This window comes from Octopus bimaculoides, chromosome 3 (assembly GCF_001194135.2).
Source record: "Octopus bimaculoides isolate UCB-OBI-ISO-001 chromosome 3, ASM119413v2, whole genome shotgun sequence".
NCBI lineage: Eukaryota > Metazoa > Mollusca > Cephalopoda > Octopoda > Octopodidae > Octopus > Octopus bimaculoides.
In genome coordinates, this window is record NC_068983.1 from 103,307,188 (window position 1) to 103,313,079 (window position 5,892).

At 34.9% G+C, this 5,892-nt stretch overlaps 1 protein-coding gene across 2 annotated transcripts in view; it reads right to left on the bottom strand.

The window, feature by feature from the left end:
- The window catches only part of LOC106878243 (nuclear hormone receptor family member nhr-48), a 329,560-nt gene that overhangs the window by 95,503 nt on the left and 228,165 nt on the right, over positions 1–5,892 (bottom strand). The window lies entirely within an intron of this gene.

Consider the following 5,892-nt stretch of genomic DNA (forward strand, 5'->3'; position numbering starts at 1 on the left):
TATATATATATATATATATATATATATATGTACACACACATACACAAATAAAACTATATAAATAGACACAAAAATATATGTATGTACGTGCATGTTTATGTGTATGAGTGCACACACACACCTTAGCTCTACTGTACTTTGGCTTTAGAAGAATTAACGTAATTTGTCTGTTTTGTTTTTATATTTTTCTAATGAGGGTTGAAAAAAAAAAATGATTTTTTTTTATAATAAAAACTCAAAGATAGATACAAATAAACAACCTAAACAATTAAAAAGCAAGTGTAAAAAAAAAACATTATGCAAGGTAGGAACAAGGGGAAAAAACTTTATACAATTTATACAAAAAATAGGTAATCATAACTATCCAGGTTCAAATTGATATAGCATACATACACACATATTTCAAGTGTACTGACTGAAAAATGCAGAAGGATGGAAAAGATGGAGGGGTGGGGGGGAATTCTAAATATTTTGAAGAGAGCATAATGCTAAAAAAGTTTCAGGTCAGAGAAATCTGGAAATTAGCCAGATGCTTTACTGCAACTATAGTACTTAAGACTGGTTTGGTTGAGTTGTAGAAAACAAGGGAAAGAATAACAGTTTAAAATATAAGCTGCAATGAATTGGCCAAGATCTTAGCGTTATAACATCTTTCAAGTGAAGTCAACAATTTTTTTCTTTTTTTTTTTTAAGAGATAGAAAATTTATATTATCAGTTTAGAAGTGCAGACATTTGAGAAAAGAAAATTAAAATTTATCTATACTATTACATAATAAATGATTTGCTACATTCCAATCAAACCAAAGATTACACACATATACACACAGAGAGATAGAGGCAAGCCATGTGGGTGAGATAGAGAAGTTTGCTTTAGGTTCAATCCCGCTGTGTGGCATTTTGTGCACATGTCCTCTATCATCCCTAAACATACGCGTAGATTTGCCAGACAGAGACTGGAAGAAACTCAGTGTGTTTGTGGGTGCATGCATGCATGCACGTGCACACACACTAATATGTGTATGTATTTACATTTGCGGGAGGCGCAATGGCCCAGTGGTTAGGGCAGCGGACTTGCGGTTTCGATTCCCAGACCAGGCATTGTGAGTGTTTATTGAGCGAAAACACCTAAAGCTCCGCGAAGCTCTGGCAGGGGAAGGTGACGAACCCTGCTGTACTCTTTCACCACAACTTTCTCTCACTCTTACTTCCTGTTTCTGTTGTGCTTGTAATTCAAAGGGTCAGCCTTGTCACACTGTGTCACGCTGAATATCCCCGAGAACTACATTAATGGTACACGTATCTGTGGAGTGCTCAGCCACTTGCACGTTAATTTCATGAGCAGGCTGTTCCGTTGATCGTATCAACTGGAACCCTCGACGTCGTAAGCGAAGGAGTGCCAACAACAACAATTTACATTTGCACTTGCTTCTAAGAAGGTTGCAACCTACAAGTGATGATGTCCAGCAAATTGTCTGCTTGTTTTGTAACTTTGAAGCTGTAAGGAAAAAGAGATCCCTCATTTGTAAAACAGGCAAGGGCTTGTGACAAGAAGGGCATCTGACTATAAAACAATGCATTGATAGCATTCATTTAACCCATGCTAGCAAAGAAAAAGAGACATAAAATAGATGTATGATATATAGCTATAGAATGAAAATCCCTCTCATTCACCCTGTCCCTTCACATGGTTCATCTTTGTAATTAATTTTATTTCTTTATTACTGTCTATATTTGTAGCACCTGCGTATATAAATACACACATGCACATACGTAAGTAAGATATTCCCAGTAACATACTAATACATGCACATATTACCAACAGTTGTAGAGTTATTGAACTTGTATGGATTTTCTGTTCTTACTATAAGAGACAACCATCTTGGAATCTACTCTTCATTTGTCAATCTGCAGATTCACATTCAAATAGTTTTGAGAGATAAAAGAAGTTATCATCATTATTATAATGAATAATCCACAAGAATTATGGGAATGAAGGGACGAATATCTATAAAATTACAGGATTTATAATGAGAGTAAAACTTTGTTATCTTTAATTCTTAGCAGCTTGAATCCAGTCTTTTAAAAGTTATCAACTGCAAAAGTTTAGTATTTTGTTATTAGAGAAGTTCTTAAATATACTAGTTGGCCAAAATAAATTGCCAAGCTAGTATGATTCAGTGTAAACTATAGTTATAATTTGAAGCCAAGGATGATCTAGGAGCAGTGGTACACTTATATTCTTTCCAAAATTCGGCAGCACACCTGAATTAAAAATATAACTAAAGGTATAGGGAAAAAAATTATATTTAGGTTACACTGCAGTACACCTAACATCGTCTCATAGTACACCAGTGTGCCACAGCATACCAGTTGCGGAACACTGATCTAGAGCACAGAGAGCAGGAATAAATGTAAGGCATCGTATTCAATGCTCCAATGATTGCCAATTGACTGCCTTATCATTTTAGTTTACAGTGACGTTATTATCATTATTACACCAGCAGTTATTGTAGAGACTGCATTGCTACACTACCATTGGTTTCACCCTCTTACTTAACAGGTATGTATTACTATTCAGTATATAAAGTTATGGAACTCGTAACTCTTCACACACACACTTATCTCTGTATTCATTTCAAATATATACTAGGAGCCCTTTTGATAAGCAAAACTATCAGAGTACATGCTTTCTGATGACTGGTGAAATAGCCACAAAATATTCTGTAAAGATAATCTCAACTATTTTTTTATGTATCTACAGAACACTCAATCATATTTACATTGTTTAGATTTGCAGAGTGAGGCTTTTTGTTTTTAAGAAAAACTATGTGTGTGTATGTATCAAATTTTCTGATGTATGTTGTATTGTGCATAAATATTTTTAAATTAAGAAGTGGCTGTGTGGTAAGAAGCTTGCTTCCTAACCACATCGATCCCGGTTCAGTCCCACTGTGTGGCATCTTGGGCGGTGTCTTCTGCTATAACCTCAGGCTGACCAAAGCTTTGTGAGTGAATTTGGTAGACGGAAACTGAAAAAAAACCTGTTGTATGTGTGTGTGTGTGTGTGTGTGTGTGTGTGTGTGTGTGTGTGTGTGTGTGTGTGTTTGTCTCCCCACCATCACTTAACTGAAGTTGGTGTGTTTTACATCCCTGTAACTTAGTGGTTCAACAAAAAAGACCGCTAGAATAAGTACTAGGTTTACAAAGAATAAGTCCTGAAGTTGATTTCTTCGACTAAAGGCAGTGCTCCAGTATGATTGCAGTCAAATGATTGAAACATGTAAAAGAATTTAAAAAAACCCACCAATGAATGCATAGTATGTGTCTGCTGATAATTTGTCAAATAACCACAAAAAGGTTAGTAAAAACAATCCCAATTATTATTATATATTTCTTTTTTTGTATGGAGAAAACACCTAAATATGGATTTAAATTGTTTTTACATTTTCACAGCAAGGTTACAAAATTTTTTTTAAACATTAGCGCATATATATATATATATATATATATATATATATATGGAATAATTACTCTGAAGCTTTGTGGAGAATATATTGTATAAAGGATTGTAAGGCCAGAAGAATGCGAAGTAAATGCAAGGCAAATCCCAAAAAACAAATATATGAATTAATGAAGACTTACCTTGCATTCAAAATTTAGGGGTTATGACCCCAGTTTCAAGAAACTGATGTATGTTGCTGATGTGCGTGTGTGTGAGCATGTGTGGAGCAGACATACATGGAAAGGTGTTGCTATAGCAACCAGTTAGCTTCCTGTAACTGTCTTCTGTATGTTGAGATACTGCATACCAGTCCTTCCCTGAGAAAAGTTCTGTCTAAGAACAACACCTCTCACTACTCTGAGGAGTACACATTATCAAACTGCCCCATAAACGACCCTGAATTGTGCCAGAGGACCTATGTTGTATACGAGATCACCAGTGGCATATATGCATAAAGGAACACATGCAGGTAGACTCTTCTGTGAAGAAACATCTACGGAAATGCCAGACCCGTGAATTCACAGTGTACGTCAGGGTAACACAGCAGAACAGGGGTAACCTGAGCATCTCTGAGGCCATCCTTATACACCAAAGAAAACCAAATATCAACAGTAGTAGAGAGTTACAGGAAGCTAGCTGGTTGACGACCGCACCACACATGCACATCAGCAACATTCGTTAGTTTCTTGAAAATGGGGTCATAACCCTGAAATATTGAATGCAAGGTAAGTCTACATTAATTCATATATTTGTTTTCTTGGGATTTGCCTTGCATTTATTTCATTGTTCTAGTCTTACCCGATATATATATATATGTATATTTGTTAGACAGACATATCTGACTTAGACAGAGCTGTACTACGACCTTATGTATTTTTATTTGCAAAGAAGAGAAAAGAAGAAAGATCTTGATATCATCAAACTGGCCCGAATACTTGGAACAAAGTAAACTCAACTATAAGCACCTAATGATGATGATTTAAGTCTGCTATCCAAGAACAGATACACTTAATCAATCCAATGAGCTTCTCCACAGTTCATTTACTTGATTCCATTCACACTGCTCAGATGAATCTGAGGCTATGTTAGAAGATATCGAAAGTGCTACATAGTGGGATTGAAACCAGACCAACAGAACTGCAGAATGAACTTGTTTATCACACATTGCCTATATCCATAGCTGTGTGAATGTGTGGCATATCTCCCACATACCCAAATAATTGATATTTTCTCTACATTTTCCATGATTTTACTGTTTGTGTTAGTTTAGGGGCATTTTGCTCATTTGAATTTAGCATGGTAACTTTTATTTTGTCAAAATGATATATTATGGTTTTGGAAAAAACACTTTCCTTTCTCCTCCTCTTTTTATAATCTTGAATTTGAAATCTAATCATATTGCTTTACTCTTACATGACATGATGGAATAACAAGATTACTGAAATAACTTTGAAAAAAAAAAAAAATCCCTTTTGGAAATTATCAACTAGCTATGCACAGGTAGTACGATGGAACCAGAAACAAAGTAACCACTCTCCTGTACCGATACCATGATAAAATGCACTCAGTACATCCTGTAAAATTACTGGGTGAACAGACAGGGATAATATAGGGAAGAGAGAACATTTTAGTTCTGATGTGGACATGACAACCTGCTGGTGCCATAATAAGGTACATGTTGAACATTCTGAAAGGTGGTCAATAGTTTTTTGAAGGACATCTAGCCATAGAAACATGTCAAAAATGGAATGAATGTATAAGTGAGATATAGTCCTCTAACCAGCCAAGGAGAGCAGTGATCCTAAATAATAACTGACTCAGATCAAGGTATCCAGCCAATCTATAGCAGCTTGGAAAGTAGATATCATGATGATGGTGATCTAGGCAAGGGTTTGGGAATATTTAGTGATACTTCGACATACACACATTTATTTTTAAAGTATTTGTTCCATTGTTCTTTAGGAGTAAATAAAAATAGAAGTTTAGAAAAAGAAGAAAGCAGGAAAATACATGAATGCTTTTCTATATTTGAGAATCTATGAATGTGTTTTAATAGCAAGTAGAGTTAGGTAACAAACAGATTAAAAGTGTCAAAGGAAAAAAAATAGATTAGATGAGATAATAACAGATGGCTCTTAATTTTGAAAAATAAGACTTACATAACTCTTTTACCAAGAAATCAATAAGAATAACTTAAATTATAAAATAAGGAAGACAGTAATAATATATCATTGATATGATGTATCATTACTTACTTAAGTGACATTGTGATTGAAGAAAATAGAAAATGAAGCAAAAATATATCAGCATAGTCTCCTACAGAGTTTTTCACATGTGGGAAGAGAGGAAGAGAGAGAGAGAGAGAGAGAGAGAGAGAGAGAGAGAGAGA